Below are 23,546 nucleotides of genomic sequence, written 5' to 3'. Positions count from 1 at the left end.
ACTATTGACAGTTTTATTAAGTCCTAGTGCGGCGCTTTAGGATAAACAATGAACTTCTAACTGAAAGGTCAGCAGTTCAAACCCACCAACCACTCCTCAGAAACCCTATACAGGGTAACTATGAGACACAACCGACTCAGTGGCACTTAACAATAACAATATTAAGTAGCAGTCCAAAAGCTTTGAAGCCAACTCTCTCTGACCTTAGATAACACAATATATTGCTTCTTGTAAGAAGGTTAAGTTGGTATCTGTTACTGGGTGGTAGGGCAGGGGAAGCAGGTGGTTAGATAACATAGGAAGATAGATATCGATAGATAGATTTAGTTACCATTGTTATGTACCATCAAGACTTTGTGTCTGACCCCATGTGTCCAGAATAGGACTCCAAAGGTCTTTCAAAGGTGTGACCTGTTAAAAGCAGACAGCCAGGCCTGTATGTCAAGGTACTTCTGGATAGATTCAAACCACCAACCTTTCAGCTAGTAACTCAGCACTTAACCATTTGTATCACCCAGAGACATATCTCTATATATGTATGTGTGCAAATGTGTGTTTGTGTGTAATTTGTGAATAAATTTATGTAACATCAATTTTTTCATTAGTGGAAATATTTTTCTTGTATAAGCCTCAATCTTTATTTGTAAAATGTTTCTACCATGTCATAATCACACTTCCCTTATTAGTTATGAATTATTTATCTTTACCTTTTTATTGCTAATTGTCTCAAAATTGTATTGTACTCTCTACATCCAGTTTCTATTCTCATTCTCTCTGAATCCCCTCTAATAATGCATTTATCCCAACCATTTATTCTTAACTGCTCTTATTAAGGCAAGTAGTGACTTCCATATGGCTTAATCCCATTTCTAATTCTCACTCCTTGACTTATTAGACATATGAACCATGTTTGACACAGTTTCCTTTGCCAGGAGTGTTCCAGACTAAGCTATGACATTCATTTTTTCCATGTAGATCCACTCTCACAGCCATGATGTCCAAATCTGTGGCTTTATTTACAATCTATACCCAGAATCCTTTTCTCATATATACATCTCAGCCCAAATGTATGCCTTAAACCCATATTTACATATATATGTGTCTATAGCATAAATGGAGAGTACAGTGGCTTTGTAGGATAAGCACTGGATTTCAAACCACAAGATTGTCAATTTAAGCAGACCTGCTGTACCATGAGAAAAAGACGAGACTTTCTGTGTCCACAAAGGTTTACAGCCTCAAAATCCTATACAGCTGACATGGTGTGGCACTATAGGATAAGCACTAAACTTCAAACTCACCAGTTGCTCCTTAGAAATCCTGTACAGGCTTGCTATGAATGGGAACTGAATAAGCAGCATTTAACAACAGCATGAGTTGGAACTGACTTGATGGCAATTAACAACAATAATAACAAATAGCATGAATTGAAACTCCATCCTCATATTAACTCAGGCCACAAAAACAACGAAAGTACAAATTAAAAATTTTGCATTATCCTTTACTCCTCTATTTTATAGTTTATAAATAATCCATTAGTGCATCTTTTTATATCTACATTCAAAATTCAAAATATATTCATAATCTCAAACTGACCCTTTCTGTTTGCACTGCAACTGCACTTGTTCAAGCTACGATTATCACTTGCCTACTTTATCCAAAAGACTCGCCATGCTTCTCCCTTTGCCCACCAATTCCAGATGCCGAGGATGCAATAGTGAATATGTCCGTCAATACTTTACCCTCTTGAAATCTATATTCCATTGACTGAATGAAAAGACCATTTCCATAATCAGACAATATCATAGAATAAAAGGTAAAAGATACATTACAGACGTGATCATGAAAGTGTTTGGTTCAGGTTTCAAACTCTGAGAACATTTACCATAATAACCATATCAATTGTTCATATTGTTGCTAAGTGCTCTCGACTCAGTTCTGACTCATAGCAACCCTTAACAGAGTTTCTTGGAAGCAGCTGGTGGGTTTTAACTGCTGATCTTGTGGTTCGCAATCCAGTGCAGATCGTACAGCACCACACCAGGAGTCCAATCATATTAATAATAAGGCTTTAATCTGTAGAGTCCTCAAAGGAGCTCTGGTAGCATAGTGGTTACGAACCGGGCTGCAAACCGCAAGGCCAGCAGTTCAAAACTACCAGCTGTTCCACGAGAGAAAGATGAGGCATTCTGCTCCTGTAAAGATTTACAGCCTCAGAAACCCTGGACAGGGTCGCTATGAGTCAGAACCTAATCCACGGCACATAACCACCACCACCAAACACTTTCAGAATGAGGATCATAGAGGCTGTGGAAAACTGGAGCTTTGTGGATATGTTGACTTCTCTGGAAGACCAGCGTTTTCCAGATGATTATAAAATTGTCTGGAAAAAGAAATTGACATTATATTTCTATTATTAACATTAATTCATCACACTTATTTCAACCAAGTGATAATTTAAACCCAGAACCCTCTTCATATTTAAATAGCTTGGCAGTTATAGAGCCTACATAACAGAGACCAGCTGATGGCAGAATTTATTTTTTCCTGGTTAATCAACCCATTTAATAAATAGGACAATAATAAAAATATCAGATTGCCACAAATCACAAAACTTAAAAAAAAATACTTCTTTTGTTAAATCATAAGATAAACATGTAAAGAGAATATGTTTGAGCAATATGAGTCATAGTCATTTTAATGAGTAATGTATTTCTGAAATTAGGTGAGTCAAAACCAGTACCAAGTAAGGTACCGATTAGAGGACATTACTGACTTTTCCTTTTGCTGTACTGCTTCTTAATCAACACCCAATCCTCTATCTACTTTGGACTGTCTCTATCAATAGAAATTTCTTATAATCAGAAATATCTCAGCCTAATTCACTAATAAAGGTTTGCTGTTAAGTGACATTGAGTCAGCTCTGACTAACAGTGACCCTATATGGGTTTCAGTGAGCCAATGGTGAATTTGAACTGACAACCTTGCAGTTAGCAATTTCATGCTATCCTACAGAGCTACACCAGGACTCCAAACGAAAGAATTACAGGAATTAAAAAACAACAACAACAACTATTTCAGAGTGTATGTTGTCAATCTCCCTGCTTAAGTTTCTTCTGACAGGTCTCTAAGGACATGTCTTATGGGCATGCACTTCTTATTCAAAAGCAGAGTAAAGAATCAAAAGGCAGACTAAAGACTGCCCTTTTGGGCTCATTTTTCCTACCAGCATTAAACTGTTTTACAACACATAGTTCTGTATACAGTCTTTCTTAATTACACTTTTATTTATGTCCTTCTGACATTCTGGTAATTATGCTAGAAGGAAAGATTTTTTTAAAAATTAACAGATGATTACAAGCATCGTGTACGAGATATAAAATAAATTACAGACTTTTTTATGCACAAGAGAGTGTGTTTTAAATAGTTCTGTTATGGATAAAAGTGGGAATCAACTTCACTCACAAGCTACTTTTATCTTTATTTTGAGGCAATTTGTAATTAAGCAACAGGGTGCCTTAATGTATTTTATCATTCTGCCTTTTAATTGCAGCATTTCTACTATTTTATTTTCAAATAAGCCAGAATCAAAAGCAATGTAATAAAATAGTTAAGGATATAAAGAAAAGAAAATACTTAAATCCCAGCAGTCACATTAGGGGAAGTACTGTGTATTAATAAGAGTTTTTAAATTATATAAATCATATCATAATTTATAGTTGAATCATTCTTTGTTATTGACACCACTAAACAGTCATCTTCTTGGATTATTGTTCAACACTTTCAAGATATTGAATACGATATGTACACATACTTCTAGACTTTCCTTTAGCTGCCAATCTAGAAATGTCATTGTTTTAAAGGTTAAGTAAGAAAAGAGATAAAAGTGCTGAATGATAGAGGTGCTGGTACCTGGAGGTACGGGCACCTTCTGTGTACTTGTCATCACCTATTATTCTGACTACACCAAACCAAACCTGTGGCTGTTGAGTTTTCCAAATCATAGTGACCTTAAAGGACATAGTGGAATTGCCCCATAATGGAGTAATAATCATGATGGAGTCCTGGTGTGGTGCTGGAGTGCAAGGTCAGCTTGAACCACAAGGCAGGTGGTTCAAACCCACCAGCCGCTCCTCAGAAACCCTATACAGTGTAGCTACAGGTCAGAATTGACTTTACGACACTTAACAAAACAATGTTTATGGAAGCAGATTGTCAGGTCTTAACTCTCATGGAGCAGTTGGTGGATTCATTCAAACATTTTGGTTTGACTTCTGTTGTTTCATCAAGCATGCTTCTTTCACATATTTATATATAAGTAACTGTTCATAGTAAATAGAATGATTCTTTCACATTAAAAAAAAATAAAAGATTAGATTTATGAACCAACAGTGATAAGTGAATCACTGGATTTGAAATGAAGTTTTTGTTGTGTGTTTCCAAAATCACAGATGAATCTAACACAGTTTCATGGTGAATAGAAACTCATCAAAATTTTACTCCTTTGCAGTTATTTTTCATCACAGATGAATACTAGGGTGGTTGTATATGGACACAACTTGTCTTCCTTTAAGATAGTTGATTCATTCAAATGTAAGGGTTTAGTAGACTTGACCTTTTGTTTATGTATGATGTCAACATGCAGTAATTTGAATGTTTGATAGATGGAAGTGGTTTTAGAAAATACTGTTTTAGATATGCAGCAGTGGTAATATGTTTTAATATCTCTTCTTAGGATCACAAGGTTGCCTATAAATTTTGTGCTAAGAATAGTGAAGAAACAAATGAGTCAGTTCCTGTCTTAGTTATCTAGTGTTATTATAACAGCAATACTAGAAGTGGAAGGCTTTAACTAACAAATTTATTCTCTCTCAGTTTAGAAGGCAGAATTCAAAGGACCAGCCCTGAGGAAAGTTCCTTGTCCCCTTTCAGCATCTGTAGGCCAAGCAGTCTTTAGATATTACCATGTGTCTTATCATCAGGCTTCTTTTGGATCTAGTTGCTTCACAGTACAGGGACCCCAGGTCTAAAAGACATATTCCATTACTGGTTCTTCTTTCTTGATGGTAGTAGGTTTCTCTTTTGTTGCTCACTTCTCTTTCCTTTTATAAATTAAGAAATTGGCTCAAAAAGCAACTTAATCCTGTATACTGCAACCAACTGCATTAACATGATGTTGCTTCTGTGTGCTGTCAAGTTGGTTTTGGCTCATAGAGACCCTGTATAGGGTTTCTGAGGAGCAGCTGGTGGGTTTGAACTGCCAATTTTGAAGGAGCAGAAAGCCTCATCATCATAAAATATAAGTTGTTCTATTTAGGAACATAGAATTGTTTGAAGCATTTCTACTCCCTATATTCATAGTTGAGTCTTCTCTTTTTATTTATTATTTTGTCAGGTTGACGAACATTTTAATCTTACAAGCCAGGTTTAGAGTTTTAAGTTTACAGTTAAATAAAATTAGATATGTCCAATTAAATATCAAAATAACTTTTTAAATGGTGTAGTTCCCATGGAATCCTCAGAATAACAAAGTCTGAGTGGGATTATGGGTTGAATCTAATGATAATGTGGAAGAGGAAAGAAAGAAAGAGGAAGAGCACTATAATTAATAAAAACAACTATTGTCTGAAATATATATCTCATCAATCTTCGTAATTGTTGTTGTTGTGTGCGGTGGAGTCGGTTCCGACTCATAGCGACCCTGTACAGGGTTTCCGAGGCTGTAAATCTTTACGGGAGCAGAAAGCCTCATCTTTCTCCCGCAGAACGGCTGGTAGTTTAGAACTGCTGACCTTGCGGTTCGCAGCCCGATTCGTAACCACTATGCTATCAGAGCTCCTTATCAACTCAAGTATATAAGCATCTGTTGTTAAGTGCCGTTGCGTCGATTCTGACCCATAGCGATACTGTACAAGGTTTCGGAGGAGCAGCTGGTGAGCTTGAACTGCTGATCTTGCAGTCCAAACGGCTTTGCAGTCTGGCGCATTAACCCACAGCGCCACAACAGGACTTCATATATGACTATAATTCAACAAAGTGTGAATAAAAGAAGACAATATCGTTTTGTGTAGTGTAAAAGATTAGGGAAGTCTGGGGTCTTCTTTAATATGTAGCATGTAAACGAAAATCAACTTGATGGCAATGTGTTTGGTTTGGCCTATATAATCATAAAGGAACCCTGGTGGCATACTGGTTAAGTGATCTATTGTTAATTGAGAGGTTGGTGGTTCGGACCCACAGCAGCTCTGCAGGAGAGAGACGTGACAATCTTCTGTAAATATTACAGCCTTGGGGCAGTGCTATTTTGTGCTATGTGTCATGGGTCTCTATGAGGCAGAATCAGCCCTATAAATAACAAAAAATCAAAACAATGAGTCTGGGTTTTTTTGTTGCTGTTTATAGAATTGTTAGGAATCAGAATCAACTCAATGGCAATGAGTTTGGTTTTTGATTTATAATCACATAGAACTGATACCTTCTGACTATTAAAAAGGTTTCTTAGCCATTATAGGCTGTGGAATAAAGCACAAGACCATAAGGTTGGTTTTAACCACAAGGTCAGGTGGGTGATACAAACTCCCCAGCCACTCCTCAGAACCTGTATACAGTGTCTCTATGAGTCGAAACTGACTCAATGACAACATAACAACAATTCATTGACAGGGATCTTTCCCTGCAGTTTGCTTATCTTCTCTCTTTTAGAGTTCTCCTTATTTTTCCTGAAGACCCTTTGGAACTAGAACTCTTCAAAATGGATCCTGGCTATATTTCTACTCTGTAATTCTCATCTGATCATGATAGACATCTAAACATTTGTTGTCTCAGTAAACTATGGATATATAACAAACTCTGGAAATGCAATAAGTCCTGGGAATTCAGACATATCTAGTAAAGATGTTTCTTGTTTATCAAAACAGTTGGCCAGCCACACAATTTCAGGTTTAAGGTTTTTCCAGCATGATCCAATGTAGTCTCCAAACTTCCTGGGCACGTATTTAATTGTTCATTAAGAAGACCAAAAGAGAGAGAGAGAGCTTAAATTACACTTTCCCTTCCACCTTGTTCTCCACAACAGGGTAGGAAAAGTTCACAGAACATTATCATCTCCACCTAAATAAATCACATGTATAATTTTAAATAGGACCACTCCAACTTCTCTTGATTGTTGAGAGACTGAAAGCTACAATTGCAGTTTCTAGAATTTACTTTGAAAATTCAGCTTAGGTTGTTTAGTTTTCATTTTAGAATGTGGTTACACTTGACAGGTACTGTTTTTTTTATTATCAGTTCAGAGCCTCAATAAACAATGAATTATAAAAAAATCAAAATTAAAATCCTGTTACAGGATTATATGAGAATCTTGACTCTTTGCACTAAAGTTTTTATTATTTGCCCATCAAATAAATACTTCTGCCAACTTTCTCTCTCCAGAAAAGAAATTGGTTTATGTTATATGTGTGACACAGTTAACTGTGGTGTGTTCAGTTGGTGACTTCAACAACTGAAGGGTGACTTTAACAACTGAAGATGTTGAAGTCACCCTATGGGAGAACTATCAGATGTTCTAGATGTTCATATTAATAAAAATGAAGAACACATTATATTCATATTAATAATCCCACATTTTTTCTTCACCATTTTTTTTTTTTTTTGAGATTTGTGCATTTTCACTCCTTGAGTAACAGAGAAATGTTTTGTTTACTTCTATTTAAAATTAAGGTATCAACTTATTACACAAATTAAGTTTAAGTTAATTATTAACTTATTACACAAACTAGCTGTTACCCCTGTCAGATATCTTACATTAATTGTGTCAAGATTAAGTATAAAATTGTAAAACTTCTGCTTGATAGAAATTTCATTTCACATAGATATCTAAAAGTTCTTCATTATATATTTAAATTTATTTATGAATTGCCAAGCTTGACTTTACTAAACTGCAAACTGACTTTAGAATGGTGATCTCTGGTTTCAATTAAGATAAATTTGTAGAATGGAAAACAAACAAAAAGCCCCCAGCAAAACCACATTGAAATAAGCATTTTTAAAAAGGCAAAATCTGGTGGGACTAGAACATGAGCTATATATTTTTGTAACTGACTGTCAGTATCCAAAAAGGAAGAAAAGAGTATGCAAAAGAGACCATTCTGCTTCTCATAAGCATTTCAAAAATATACAGTCCACCAGATAATGAATATTTTTGAATATCAAGACTCCGTTTTGTGAAATAGACTACTGGATCTTGAGAGTGCTAGTTACAAGCCTCTCTGTCAGTTGGAAGTGCTAAAATTTTAACATCATCTTTCGTTTAAGGGCTGCACCATCATTTTGCAGAAATGGTTGCTGCAAATCAATTAAATACACATATTCATATCAGCATAATCTTTATCTTAAGTGTGAAATTCAGGATTGTAAATGCTTCGACCCCATAGTCAGTAAGAGTATATTTTAAATATGTGTCTCATTTAACTATACAAAGATTTTAGGTGTTGGTGTTTTATCACTTTAAGACCACAAGGTCTGTGGTTCAAAACTCACCAGTTGCTCTGGGGGAGAAAAATCAGGTTGTTTGTTCCCATAAAGATTTCCAGTCTTGGAAAAATTATACAGTGTCACTAAGAGTTGGAATCAACTCAATGGTAGTAAGTTTTAGATTACTTCATGTTCATATGAATTTTTAAATTATTTTTTATAAGACACATGAACATATATGCTTTGCTTTTTAATTGTGAGAATAATAATAGTAAAAATGAAGAAAAGGGAGTCAATATATATAAAACAGCGCTAGGTTTAAAGTAAGAAGACTAATATTTTAGGCTGTTAATTATTAAGCGGGTTTGTATAATAATACTGAGTCATCATTTCATATGTAATGCAAAAATAAGAATGTTTATTTTACCTGATAAATGTGTTGATACCATCAAATGAGGTAATGATAAAGGAACTTTATAAATTGCAAAGTAGCTGTACAAGAAGTAAGAAGTCATAATGCATCATTCGTCTCCATAACACTGGTTTTCAGAATTCATTAATTTTATTTTATTTGTGATGAAACTATATTATATAGAGCTAAATACAATTTCAGTTCTCTTAAAGTAACGTATCATTGATGAAAATAAAAGTGTTACAGCATCTTACTTTTTATTAGGCCATTCATAATGAAAGTGTGATGATATTGTTAGACCTCCATGATACCTAACTATCTTTAAAGATTAAAAAATGGCATAATAGATTTTAAGAGATCTCTTATAAAGTGATACAATATTAATATAAAAATGCAGTTAGCAAATAATGTATAATATGTGGTTATATTTGAAAAAAATCATAAAACTACATATAAAGATATAAAGCCCTTAGAAGATCATATTCCTGTTTATTTTTTTATTGTATCCATTTGAAAATTAAGCAATAACCTTTAGACAATGAGATCATAAATGACCTTCTAGCTTTTCTTTTATTCAGATTTTAATTGTCAAGTTGATTATACTAATTATGCATTAATTTTCCAATTATTAAAAAATACTCCCTTTACATTGCTTCTTCATATGAAAAAAGGTCTAGTTAAACAATAAAGAACATGGCTATTCAATCAGATCAATCTGATATTGAATCTGGGCCTTATCACTTTTTTACTCTGTTGCTAGGAACAGAAATTACCTTTCTAAATTTCAGTTTCTTCATGTATGTATGACAAAACTGCTATCTCACTTTTCTCTATACTTAATTGCTTATATAAAATTTCCCAGGCAAATAAAGTAAATTACTTGGAGCACTGTCTGGCATATAATGATAATTCAACAAGTATTAGCTACCATCAATTGTAGATAACAGTGTTAATATTGAACTATTATTCTTCACGTCTACAAACTAATCCAACATTCATTTGTTTGTAATCATTCTTGAGTTGTTTTTTGTTTGTTTGTTTGTTTGTTTATGAAAGTGTGTGTAGATGATATTTTCCCTTTTATCTTTTCTGGTAAAATACAGTTTGGTTAGGTTTTCAAATTGTGGACCAGTGATCTTTTCCTCTTACTTCTGGAAAACCTGATCCAATGCCTTATAATATTAAATTTTGTAGAAAAGAATTTTGGTATGGCACTGTGGGCTAATGTGTCAGACTGCAAAGTTCATTTGAACTGCAAGGTCAGTGATTGAAGCTCACCCGCTACTCCTTGGAAACCCTATAATACAGGGCACTATGGGTCAGAATCGGCTCGAGGGCACTTAACAACAACAACAATCTAAAACAAAGAAAGTACAACAAAAAACTGGCATAACAGAATTAAAAACAAACAAAACCCAAATAGTCTTTATAATTTTGTTATTGTTGTTAAGTGTTCTGTCTCATAACAACCCTGTGTAGGGTATCAAGGAGTGGCTGGTGAGTTTGAAAGCTGACCTTGTGATTCAAACCAACCTTGAGATCGAGTGCTTACCCTATGGCATCACATTCATAATCTTACTTCTGCACATTCTTTTATTAAAGAATATAGCAGTCTTTGTCTGATTTTTTTGAATTCTTATTTGAAGTGGGCTTTAGGTGTGGAGCTGTAGCATCAATACTGTACTGCAAGGTCATTCAAGCTCACCATCCTCTCCTCAGAAACCCTATACAGGATCGCTTTGAGTCAGAAACAACTCGACCTCCCTTAACAACAACAGTAACTAGAAACTTACCATGCTTTGTCATAATTGTTCTTTATCAGATAGGTCTCAAGTCAAGGAGCGCTAATGATCTTTTTTATGTTAAGCTTTTATACTTTATCACCGTATTTATTTATAAATAACATAAAAATTATCTTACTGATAATATATTCTGAAAGACAGCAAAACTATCATGTAGTATAAACAATTTACAATCCTCATTGTCATAATTCACATTAAATTATTGCATAAATTTTTATAACGTTATACTGAATTTATTCTAACAACTGTAGTGATATTCCTTATATTTTTGCTGATTGTTCTTGCTTAGCCTACTGCACTACACAGGAACTCCTATCTATTGTTGTTGTTGTTGTTGTTAAGTGCCTTCAAATAAGTTGTAACTCACAGCGACGCTGTATAGGGTTTCCGAGGAGCAGCTGGTGAGCTTGAACCACTACATTACCGTTCAAACTGACTTTATGGTCCAGCGCAGTAACCCGCAGCGCCACACCAGGACTATTATGTACTGATAGAACTATAGCAATCCGAAAACATTGCCTTTCAAAACATTGTCTTATTTATCCAGACAGAACACTGTTGCTGTTGTTGTTAAGTGCCTTTGAGTCAGTTCTGACACATAGCAACCCTGAATAGGGTTTCCAAGGAGCAGATGTTGAATTTGAATCACGGACCTTATGGTAGTAGTTAAGTGCTTATCCTACAGCATCAAACCAGAACTTCAGACAGAATTTCACCTCATATTTTCCCATTACATCTAATTAAGTCAGTTCCGTCTTATAGCGACCCTGTCTAGGGTTTCCAAGGAGTGGTTAGTGAACTTGAACTGCCGATCTTGCCGTTCAAATCAACTCTGCAGTCCAGAGCATTAACCCACAGCACTACACCTGGACTCCAATTAACTGTTGTTATTGTTAAGTGTCGTCGAGTTGGTTCCGACCCACAGTGACCATGTATAGGGTTTCCGAGGAGCAGCTGCCAACTTTGCAGTTCAAACGGCTTTGCATTCTAGCACATTAACCCACAGCGCCACATCAGGACTCCAATTAAATGTAAACTCCCTGAAAATAACACCAAACCACTCTGACAATGAAACAAATGTAAGGGAAAATTTGACTTTGACAGAGTCTTAGTATAATCTCAGAGTGGAAATAAAAGGCAGGATATTTATGAGGTTTTGAGGGTCCCCTTTAAGTTGTGTCTTTTGACCAAGGGGTAAGGCACTTGATACAAAATTGGTCACATTTGTAGAATAAGAGATTAGGATTGATGTTGCACATAGAGGCAAGGATTTCAAAGGCAGTGTATTAGTTTGCAATTGCTATTTCAACAAATTTTGTGGCTTCAAACAATGTTGTTGTTGTGGTTCTTAGGTGCCTTAGAGTTGGTGCAGACTCATAGTAAACTCATACACAACAAAGCGTAGCACTGCCAGGTCCTGTGCAAATCTCACAATCATTGCCAAGCTTAATTAAGTCCATTGCTGTTTCCACTGTATAAATCTATCTTAATGGGGGTCTTTCTCTTTTTCAATGACTATTCACTTTCCCAAGCATGATGGCCTTCTCCAAGGATAGGCCTCTCCTGATAATATGCCCAAAGTATGAGAGATGAAGTCTGGCCATTCTGACATCTAAGGAGCATTCTGGCTGTACTTCTTCCAACATAGATTTGTTTGTTCTCTGGAAATTTGTGGTACTTTTAATATTCTTCTCCTACACTATAATTCAGGAGTTCTGGCACAGCACTGTGGATTAACTACAAGGTCAGTTTGAACCACAAGGTCAATGGTTCAAGCTCAGCTATCACTCCTATGAAACCCTATATAGGGTCACCATGAGTGTAAACTGACTCGATGACACTTAACAACAACAATAACACCATAACACAAATGCATCAATTCTTCTAACATCTTCCTTATTCACTGTCCACCTTTCACATACATATGAGGCTATTGACCCATGCCTTGGTTCAGATGCATTTCAGTTATCAAACTGACATCTTTGCTCTTGAACATTTTAAAGAAGTCTTGTGCAGTAGATTTGCCCAATGCAATACGTCATTTAATTCCTTGACTGCTGCAATGAAGAGTGTTGATGGTATATCTGAGCAAAATGAAGACTTTAACAACACCAATCTTTCCTCCATTAATCTTGATGTTGTTTATTGGTCTCCTTGTGAAGATTTTTGTTTTCTTTACAGTGAGGTACAACCCATAACAAAAGTTGTGTTATTTGATCTCCATCAATAAGTATTTTAAGTCCTTTTGTTTTCAGCAAGGAAGGTTGCATCATTTGCATATTCCAGTTTTTAATGACACTCCCCCCAATCCTGATGCCACGTTTTTCTTCATATAATTCAGATTCATGGATTATTTGCTCAGCACAGAGACTGAATAAGTATGGTGAAAGAATACAACCCTGACATAGCTGTCCTGATTTTAAAACATTTAGAGATCCTTGTTCAGTTTGAAAGACTGCCTATTGGTCTATGCACAGGCTCCTTAAGAGAACAATTAAGTGTTCCTGAATGCTCATTCTCTGTAATGCTGCCCAAAGTTTGCTATGATTCACACAATGAAAAGTCTTTGCATAGTCAATAAAGTACAGGTAAATATCTTTCTGGTATTCTCTGCTTTCAGCCAAGATCTCTCTGATGTCAGCAGTGCTATCCCTTGTTACACATCCCCATTTGAATCTGGCCTGCGTCTCTGGCAGCTCCTAATCAATGTACTGCTGCAGGAGTTTTTAGAATTATCTTTAGTAAAATTCTGCTTGAATGTGATATTAATGATATTGTCTGATGACTTCTGCATTCCATTGGGTCACCTCTTCTTCGAATGGGACAAATATGAATCTCTTGTAATCAGTTGGTCTGATTACCTGGCATAGACAAGTGGATGTTTCTAGTGCTACCTCAGTTTGTTGAAAGACTTCAATTTGTATTCCATCAATTCCTGGAAACTTGTTCTTTACGAATGCCTTCAGTGCACCTTAGACTTCCTTCAGTATCATTGGCTCTTGATCATATGCTACTTCTTAAAACAATACATATTTATTTTTTTATCCTCCTGGAAATAAAAACTCAAGTATTAGTTTCACTGACTAATGTCAAGGTGTCAGCAGTCTTGATTCCATCTGGACACTCTATGAGAGTTTGCCGTTTCCTCGTATTTTCTGTCTTCTAGCAACCATCTACATTCTTCGCTTTATGTTTCTTCCTGTTAAAAGCCAGTAGTATAGCATTGTGTTTCTGCACTCACACCCAGTTATATCTCCCTCTGCCTCTTTTTTATTACTTTAAGGTATGCTCAGATAAACTAGAATAATCTGTCCATCTCAAAATACTTAACTAGATCCCACTTGAAAAGTTCAGTTTTGCAAATAAAATAAAGTCATGTGTTCTCAGGCTGTAGAAATAGATATTTTGGAAAGTGAAATGAATGTAAGACTAGTACAGCAGTAGACAATGCTTGGTTCTATTGTGCATGGGATTTTTATGTTTCAGAACTGATGCGATGACAACTAACAAGAATGTTAAACAGTAAATCTTAAACCCTGAAAATATCTCTTTTATTCTAGTTAGGTTAAATTTAACAGTTTTCTATTAAAGGGTTTTATTTCTAAATTCATATTGCTACAAGAGTGTTTCCTAAAAGAGTATAACTGGTATGTTACGGAAGGTATACTTGGCTTTCAATTTAAATAAATTGTGTGGCTGAATTCAATTTTCATTTATCTCTTTCTTAGAGTTATTGAAGTTAAGCTATTGAGATATAAAGACTTTAGAACAGTTAATTTAGTAATTGATGAATATTTATGACATTTCTACATCAATTTGAAAGAGAACGATATAAATAAAACTATGTAATCACTGAGACCAAGTTCACTAAACTTTATTTTGATAATATAATATTTCCTGCATTGCAGGCATAACCTAAATGTAAACAGAAGTCATGTTGTTCTTTGAGATTCAAATTAAATTTTCAGAATCCTTAACACAGTGACTTTTGTCTCCCTGTAGATGTTTGCCTGCAGCTAGAGGAACACAGGAGATAAATGCTAATCATTTTCTTAGTAATTTCAAGCTACATTTTCAACTTATTTTTGATTAATCTGTTTAGGGAATATTCTCAAGTTTATTTATGTTAGCCCATCTTTGTGGTGGGTGAACTTATCATGAGAAACTCTGATTCTTTCATTCTTCCAAAATATGTCTTCACCAAAAAGTCTTCCATGTCAATTTGTATAGGAGACTAAACTGAGATTCTACAAATGACTGGAAACTCTGGTAGTGTAATGGTTACAAATCATACTGCTAACCTCAAGGTCAGCAGTTCGAAACTACCAGCCATTCCATGGGAGAAAGATGAGGCTTTCTGCTCCTGTAAAGATTTAAAGCCTCGGAAACCCTGTGCAGGGTCACTATGAATCAGAATCGACGCCACGGTACTTAACAACAACAACAGCCTGTTAATAGACTCATTTAAGACCCAGCTAAAGGAAATCTGTTACTGTCTTTCTTCACACTCTCAACACTAAAGGACTAAAGTTTCTTCTTTTTATTTTTGCCAGAGCCTTTGAAATTCCCTTTTATTCAATGGACTCTTTCAAATAGTACCCTTAGGATTTTCGCTTCCTTGCCCACTTGTCCGCCAGTTTGTCATTCTATGGTGGCTTGCACATTGCTGTGATGCAGGAAGCTATGACACCTGTATTTTATATATCAGCAGGGTACAGCCATGGTGGACAGGTTTCAGCTCAGCTTCCAGACTAAGACAGACTAGGAAGAAGGAGAGGCAGACTACTTCAGAATGTTTACCCAGTGAAAACTTTCTGAATAACACTGTAACACTATCAGATAGAACCAGAATATTGAATATTGAAACGTGATGAATAGAACAAAAATATCGTTTAGCTATAGTCTGGAATATGAGCCCCTCAGGTTGGAAGGCAATTAAAACACAACTAGGGAATAGCTGCATGCTAAAAGTAGATTTGACCCTGATGAAACAAATGGAGTAAAACTTTCCAGACCTTCTTTTGCTGTTGAGACACAACTCAAAATGAGGAGAAACAGCTGCAAACATCTATTAATAATAAGAACATGGAATATATGAAGTATGAATCTAGAAAAATTGGAAGTTGTCAAAATGGAATGGAACCCATAAATATCAATATCCTAGACATTAATGAAGTGAAATGGATAGATATGGGCCATTTTGAATCTGACAATCATACGGTTTAATATGACAGGAATGACAAATCAAAGAATGACAGCATCACATTTATCATCAAAAAGAGTATTGCAAGATCTGTCTTGAATTAAATATCCATACACCTACTAGGAAGACCAATTAATACCACTAATATTCAAATTTTTGCACCAACCACTAAAGCCAGTGATGATGAAATTAAAGAATTCTACCGATTTTGTTAGATTGAAATTGATCAAACACACAATCAAGATGTATTGATAATTACTGGTGATTGAAATGCAAAGGTTGGAAACAAAAAGGATCAGTAACTGGAAAACATGCCTTTAGTGATAAAAACAATGCTGGAGAATGCATTATAGAATTTTGCAAGACCAAATACTCCTCCATTGTAAATAACTTTTTTAAACAACACAGAAGACTACTATACACATAGACCTCATCAGATCGAAAACCGCAAAAATCAAATTGACTACATCAGTGGGAAGAGATGGTGGAAAAGCTCCATACCATCAGCCAAAACAAGGGGGCACACTGTGAAAGAGACCATCAATTGCTCATATGCAAATTCAGAAAGATGCTGAGAAAAATGATACCAAATCCACAAGAGCCAAATTATTACAATGAACATATACATCTTGAATTTAGGTATCACTTGAAGAACAAATTTGATGGTATAAACACTAGTGAGTGAAGACCAGAAGAGTTGTGGGATTACATCAAGAACATCAAAAAGGAAGAAAGTAAAAGGACATTGGTGATGGTAGTGTGTCGTGCAGTCAGTTCTGACTCATAGCAACTCTGTATTGGTTTTCCGAGTCTGTAAATCTTTATGGGAGCTGAAAGCCTCATCTATCTCCTGCAGAATGGCTGGTAGTTTCAAACTGCTGACCTTGAGGTTAGCAGCCCAACTCGTAATCACTACGCTAACAGACCTCCTTAAGAAGACAAAAAAGAAGGAAAAGAACGAAATAGATGTCAGAAGTGACTCTGAAACTTGCTCTCCAGGATATAGATGCTAAAGCAAGTATAAAAAATCAGGAAGCAAAAGCTGAACAGAAAAATTTAAAGAGCAGGTTAAGGACAAAAAAGTCAAGTATTTCAATGAAATGTACAAAGACCAGGAGTTAGAAAACCAAAAAGGAAGAATACATTCAGCACTTCTTAAGCCAAAAGAACTGAAGAAAAAATTCAAGCCAAATTGGTGTGAATCACAAGGTTGGCAGTGCAAGCTCACCAGTCATTCCTTGGAAACCCTATATAGATTCAATATGGGTTGGAACTGACTCGATGGCACTTAACAGCAACAACAATGGGGAAATTATTAAATGATGTAGAAAGCATCAAAAAAGATGGAAGAAACACACAGAGTCACTTTACAAAAAAAACAAGGTCCATGTTCAACCATTTCAAGAGATAGCATATGATCAAAAGTCAATGATACTGAAGTAAGAAGTCCAAGGCGTTGGTAAAGAACAAGGCTCCGGGAATTGATGGAATACAAATTTAAATCTTTCAACAAACTGATGCGCCACTGGAGGCACTCACTCAACTATGCAAAGAAAGTTTGAAGACAACTATCTGGCCAACTGATTGTAAGAGATACATATTTGCCCCCTTTCCAAACAGAGGTGACCTAACAGAATCTAGAAATCATCAAATAATATCACTAATATCTTATGCAATTAAAAAGTTGCCAAAGAGAATTCCAAAATGGCTGCAACAGTGCTCTGACAAGGAACTGCCAGAGTTTCAAGCTGGATACAGACATGCACATGGAACATGGGATATCATTGTTAATGTCAGATGGACCATGGCTATAAGCAGAGAATGCTTGAAAGATGTTTCCTTGGGCTTTATTGACAATGATGAAGTTTTGATTGTGTGGATCATGCCAGGCTGTGGACAATATTGTGGAGAATGAGTATTCTGGAACACTGAATTGTGCTCATGAAGAACCTGTACATACACAAAGACAGTCATTCAAACAGAACAAAGAGACACTGAACAGTTTAAAATGAGAGAAGGTGTGCACCAGGGTGGTATTTTTTTTTACTGTATTTATTCAGTCTATATGCTGAGCAATAACCTGAGACGCTGGATTATATAAAGAAGAATGTGGTATTCGAATTAGAGGAAGACTCATTAACAACCTGTGATATGCAAAGAGGACTTAAAATACTGATGATGATCAAAGTTCACATCTTTGTTATGTGTTGCACCTCAGTATAAAGAAAACAAAAACCCTCACCACTGGATACCATCAGAATGATGGAGAAAAGATTGAAGTTGTCAAAGACTTAATTTTGCTTGGATCCACTAACAACACTCATGATAGCTGCAGTCAAGAAATCAAACAACATAGTGCATTAGGCAAATCTGTCTCACAAGTTCCTGTTTTTTGTTTATTTTTTTAAAGCTTTTATTATGCATTGAGTGATAGTTTACATGGGATAACATTGGTTTTGCATCAAATCAATTATATTTTGTTTAATTGAAATGATGACAACCCCCTCTATACACTATAACAGTTTTTGCCTCAATTCCCTCTTTTTTTTTTTTTTTTTCTTTTAGTGATGTACACAAAAACACGCAGGAATATATAATCACTTAAACAATCAAAGGAAACATTCTGCAAGCCTGTCTCCTGTCTGTCAGCACACAGCTTTTCTCTTTCCATGAATCTAGAATCTTCAGATGCTCTATCTCTCCACGCCATTACCTCTGCCTCCATCTCTGGTGTCACTGCTTCTCTGATTAGGATCTCACGTTCTGCTCATGCTCTTCTCTCTTGATGGTCATAGAGTCTTCTGTTCCTCTAATGGAATATTAACTACTCCTTCCCCCCTTTTATTTGCACTTCCACCTTGAAAGTTGTGACAATAACCATTAAGCATGATAACAATTACTCACTATTGAATCAAAAGAATCCTATACTCATCTCCTTTTACCAGACCCATCTAGACAAGATGAAAACTATTCCCTGGGGATTCTATCTTTCCCCGTTTGCTCTGAAACGAAACTGCCTTTTTAAAGTGTTCACATGCATAAATGTCAATTTGAGGACTAAGGTATCCCTGACCCAAGCCATGATATTTTTGATAACTTCATAAGCAGATGAAAGTTGGACAGTAATTAAGGAAGACTATAGAAGAACTGATGCATCTGCATTATGGTGTTGGAGGATATTATTAAAAGTACCAGAATGCTCCTTAGAAGCCAGAATTGCCTGACTTTGTGTTTCATTCTTCAGACATATTAACAAGAGGATCCAGTCCCTGGAGAGACATCATGCTTGGTAAAGCGGAGGGTCAGTGATAAAGAGGAAGACCCCCATAAGATGAATTGGCACATTGGCAGCAGCAATGGACTATAGCTTAACAATGATTGTGAGAATGACATAGGACTAGATGGTGTTTTGCTCTGTTGTGCATAGATTCCTATGAGTCAGAACCATCTCGACTGCACCTAACAACAACAAAAAGCTCTATATAATTCTTCAAGGTATTTTTTCTTTTTAAAGTATAACTCACTTGTTATTGTTAAAATTATTTTTACTGTTATTAATTAATTGTTGTTGTTAAGTGCCTCTGGGTCAGTTTTGAGTCATAGTGATCCAATGTTGTTGTTATTAAGTGCCATCAAGTTGGTTCTGACTCATAGTGACCTGGTATACGGTTTCTGAGGAGTGACTAGTGACTTTGAACTACCTACCTTGTGGTTCAGACTGACCTTGCCGTCAAGCTCCACACAAGCTATGAATCTTTACAAGAGCAGATAGCCTCATCTTTCTCTTAAGGAGCAGCTGCTGGATTCAAACTGTTGACCTTGTGGTTAGCAGTCCAATTTGTAATCCACTATATCTCTAGGGCTCGGAAATAAGAAAACAATTCACGTATGTCACCTACTTAATATTGCTTCAACACACATTTTTTCTTTCCTTTTGTCTTTCTTTTTCTATTTGTCTATCTCTCTCTCTTTCTCTTTTTTCTACTGAGTTTTCTCTCTTTTGTCTCTCATTTTCTCTCTCCCCCTCGTTCCAACAAACATGCACACTTGGAAAAAGCATAGTACTTCCTTTTTCTCCTTGAAGTACTTTAAAGAAAAAAAAGCTCAAACTTTTAACCTTCTGTTTTTTACCTGTAAAGTCCTTTGAAATTGAAAATATTTTATCTGTGTAAAAATGAACTACAACTTGTCTGTCAGGTTTTCATTCTCTGATGGCTTGTACATTGCTATGAAGTTGGAAGCTATAGACCAGCAGGGTCACCCTTGATGAACAGGTTTCAGTCAAGCTTCAAAATTAAGACAGGCTAGGAATAAGGAGAAGTTAGAGTACATCTGAAAAATCAGAAAGTGTAAATGTCATGAATAACAGTAGAACATTGATATAATGCCAGACAATGATCTCATCAGGTTAGAACACATTCAAAACACGACTGGGGAGAAACTGCCACCTCAAAGTAGATTCAACCATAATGATGTAGATAAAGCAAAGCTTCTGGAACCTTCATTTATTGATATGGCACAACTTAAAATGAAAACAACAACAACAACAACAAAAACCCAGCTGTATTGTAATTGGAAAGTACAATGTGCAAAGCATGAATCTAGGAAATTTTTAAATCATAAAAAAATTAAATGGAACACATAAACATTGATATCCCAGACATTATTAAGCTGGAATGGGCTACTTTTGACCATTTTGAATCCAACAATTATATGGTTTATTATGCCAGGAATGACTCATTGAAGAGGAATGACATCAAGTTCATGTACAAAAAGAGAATTTCAAGATCTATACTGAAATACAGTGGTGCCAGTGATGAGAAAATATCCATAAATGCCTACTAGGAAGACCAGTTAATATAACAGTTATTCAAATTTACATACCAAACACTAAAGTCAAGGCTGATGAATTCTATGAATTTTTGTAGTCTTAAATTATTCACATAAGCATAAATATGTGATCATTTGGAAACAGAAAGGTAAGTAGTTTAAAATATGACCTTAGTAATAGAAAACAAATTGGAGATCTCATGATAGGATTTTACAAAACCACCAAATTATTCATTACAAATACCATTTTCAACAATAGGAGATAGCTATACCTGTGGAACCTGACAATTGGAATACACAGGAATCAAATAAACTACATCTGTAAAAAGAGATCATGAAGAATTTCACTATCAACATTCATAAAAGGACAGGGACCATCTTTGGAACAGACCATCAGTAGTTCATGTGCAAGTTCAGATTGAAGCTGAAGAAAATTGAAATAAACCCCTGAAAGCCAAAACATTACCTAGATTATATCCCACCTAAATTTTAAAGCCATCTGAAGAACAGATTTGACACATTGAACCCCAATGACTGAAGAGCAGAAGAGTTGTGGAATGACATCAAGAACAAAATACATGAAGAAAACAAAAGATCACCTAAAATATAGGGAAAAAAAATAAATTGGATGTCAGTAGAGATTCTGAGGCTTGCTCTTGAATGCAGAGTAGCTAAAGCAAATGGAAGAAATGATGACATGAAAGAAATGAACAGAAAATTTCAAAGGGCAGCTAGAGAAGACAAAGTATTATAAAGAAATGTACAAAGATCTGAAGTTAAAAAACTCCAAAAGGGAAGAGCACTCTCATTTATCAAAAAGAGAAAACTGAAGAAAAAATCTCATGACTTGAGTAGCAATTGAAGGTTTTATGAGCAAAATATTGAATGCTGTTGGAAATATTAGAAGAAGGAAAGAATCCACAGTCACTGTACCTCAAAGAATTGATTGATGTTAACCATTTCAAGGAACAACATCTGAAAAGGAACCAATGGTACTGAAGGAAGAAATGCAATCATCACTGAAGGCATTGACAAAGAGCAAGGCTCCAGAAACTGACAGAATAGCAATTTATGTATTTCAACAAATGATGTAGAGCTGAAGGGATGTGTACACTCATCAGAGCTATGAAATCTACAAGACATCTGACTAAAGGTTTGGAAGAGATCCATATTTGTGCCCATTTCAAAGAAAGGTGATCCAACAAAATGTAGAAATTATTGACAGTATTATTAATATCACATGGAAATAAAATGTTAAAGATATTTTTTTAAATTGTTACAATAACATATCTACAGAAAGTTACTTGTAATTCAAGCCAAATTCAGCAAAGGACATGGAATGAGAGATATCAATCCTGACATCAGATAGAACTTGACTGAAAGTAGAGAATACCAGAAATATGTTGACTTTTGTTTTACTGGATTTTCAAATTATTTTTATGACAAACTATGGATAACATTCCAAATAATAGGCTTTCTAGAACATTTAATTATGCTCCTGTGGAAATGGTGAACAGACTAAGAAGCAGTCATTCGAACAGAACAAACGGAACCTGAATATTTCAAAATCAAGAAAGGTGTACTTCAGAGTTATGTCTTTTCTCCACATTTAATCAATCTGCATGATGAAGAAATAATCTAAGAAGATGGATATATGAAGAAAAATGTGCTTTGGGATTAGAGGAAGGTTTATTCATTACCTGGAAAATGAAGATGACACAATCTTGTTTGCTGAAAGTGAAGAAGACATGAAGCACTTATTGATGAAAATCAAAGACTAAAGCCTTCAGTATGGATTGCACCTCAACATACCCAAAACAAATACAAAACCACTGCCATGGAATCAGTTCTGAAGCACAGAAATAATATAACAGAATAGAACTGAAGTGTTCCCTAGGGTTTCGGCAACTGTAAATCTCTATGTGAGCAAACAGCCTCACCTTTCTCTCATGGAGCAGCTAGTGGATAAGAACTGCTGAACTTTTTGTTTTGTTGTCATTGTTAAGTGCTATTGAGTCAACTCTGACTCACAGTGACCCATTCTGAGTTTCCGAGGCTAGCCATTCAGAAGTGGTCTGTGTCTCATTCGTCCTAGTCTCTCTTGTATAGATGCTCCACTGAAACCTGTCCACCATTGGTGACCCTTGTTTTGGTTGTTAGGTGTCAGACTCTGTTCCAACTCATAGTGACCCTATACTTACCAGAATGAAATGATGGCCACATGGTGCTTACTTTTGTTGCTAGGTTGAACCCATTGTTGCCTCCACTGTGACAATTCATCTCGCTTGAGGTATTCCTCTTTTGCATTGGCAATCCAGTTTACCAAGCATTATGTCCTTTTCCAGAGATTTGTCCCTCCTGATAGTGTGTCTGAAGTGTGAAAGACGAAGTCTTGCCATCCTGACTTTTAAGGAGCATTCTGGCTGTACTTTCAAGCTTTGTTCTTCTGGCAGTTCATAGTACTTTCAATATTCTTCTCTGACACCTTACATCAAATATATCAATTCTTTTATAGTCTTCCTTATTTGTTGTCTAAGTTTTGCAAGCACATGAAACTATTAAAATACCATGACTTGAGTCAGGCATACCTTATTCCTCAAACTGATGTCTTTACTCTTGAAACTTTAAAGAGGTCTTGAACAATAGATTGTTTTAATGCAATATATTGTTTGACTTTTGGATTCCATGAGTATTGATAGTGGATCCAAGCAAAATGAAGTATTTGACAGCTTCTATCATTTCTCCATTTATCATGATGTTGTTTATTGGTACAGGGGTGAGGATTATTGTATGCTCCACATTGAAGTGCAATATATACCTAAGGCTG

General features: G+C 35.5%; 1 pseudogene; it reads right to left on the bottom strand.

Annotated features, from left to right (window-relative positions):
* Window positions 1-22,999, bottom strand: part of LOC102831490 — a 26,791-nt pseudogene extending 3,792 nt beyond the window's left edge.
* Window positions 23,000-23,546: the final 547 nt, after the last annotated feature.

This window comes from Chrysochloris asiatica, unplaced genomic scaffold (assembly GCF_000296735.1).
Source record: "Chrysochloris asiatica unplaced genomic scaffold, ChrAsi1.0 scaffold00066, whole genome shotgun sequence".
NCBI lineage: Eukaryota > Metazoa > Chordata > Mammalia > Afrosoricida > Chrysochloridae > Chrysochloris > Chrysochloris asiatica.
This window is presented reverse-complemented; position numbering and strand designations above follow the sequence as displayed.